Source organism: Silene latifolia, chromosome 2 (genome assembly GCF_048544455.1).
Source record: "Silene latifolia isolate original U9 population chromosome 2, ASM4854445v1, whole genome shotgun sequence".
Lineage (NCBI taxonomy): Eukaryota > Viridiplantae > Streptophyta > Magnoliopsida > Caryophyllales > Caryophyllaceae > Silene > Silene latifolia.
Window position 1 is genome coordinate 115,790,492 of NC_133527.1, and position 880 is coordinate 115,791,371.

Consider the following 880-nt stretch of genomic DNA (forward strand, 5'->3'; position numbering starts at 1 on the left):
TAGAGATGCCGAATATTGCAAGTCATTCGGAGCCTAAAGAATCATCTATTCCCAAAGGTTTCAATCTCCAGACTAAGGATGGGAATACTTTTGACATCCGTCCATCTTATATCAATCTGGTGGAGAGAAATCTCTTTAGAGGTGTGGCAGGTGAAGACCCGAGGAAGCATATGGAGGTCTTTACGGACTATTGTTCTACTATCCCCGCCACAAAGGGGGTAACTCAAGATAAGATTAAGGAGGTGTTGTTTCCTTTTTCTTTGACTGACTCAGCCAGGGAGTGGCTGACTGATTTGGACCGTGCGGCCGCAAGGGTTAGTAACTGGGAGACCCTTGCTCTTGCTTTTTATAAGAGATACTTCCTCCGCAGCGCACTAATCAGCTGAGGGCCAAGATCACTAGTTTCAAGCAGGCACCGGATGAAACGTTCTATGAAGCTTGGTGCCGGTTCAAGAGGTTGATGAGGTCTCTTCCTCACCATGGTTTTGATCCTTGGTTTCTGTCCAATCAGTTCTACAATGGGCTGTATGATGATCACAGACCTATTCTTGATGCCTCATCTAACGGAAGATTCCAAAAGAATACTGATGATGATAAGGGATGGGCGATTATTGAGGAGATGGCGACCCATTGTGCCGAGTATGGGAACCCGAGGGATGGTATTAGAACAGTTCATGCGGTTGATAAGGCAGTCGTGGCTCATCTGGAAGCCATGAATGCTCGTTTTGATAAATTGGAGCTGCATTCTGCTAGGGAGCCTCAGACGGTCCATTTGCTTACTAGAGGGGAGACCGTCACATGTGAGAGGTGTGGAAGCAAGGACGGTCACACTGTTATTGGCTGTCTTACAGAGAAGGAACAGGTCCTTGCCTTTCAACAA

The 880-nt window shown here is 46.9% G+C and overlaps 1 non-coding gene across 1 annotated transcript; it reads right to left on the reverse strand.

Moving 5' to 3' along the window:
- Nucleotides 1-380: 380 nt before the first annotated feature.
- Nucleotides 381-486, reverse strand: LOC141644927 (small nucleolar RNA R71). The gene has a single exon (XR_012544527.1). It is a non-coding gene; the product is annotated as a small nucleolar RNA R71 (small nucleolar RNA).
- Nucleotides 487-880: the final 394 nt, after the last annotated feature.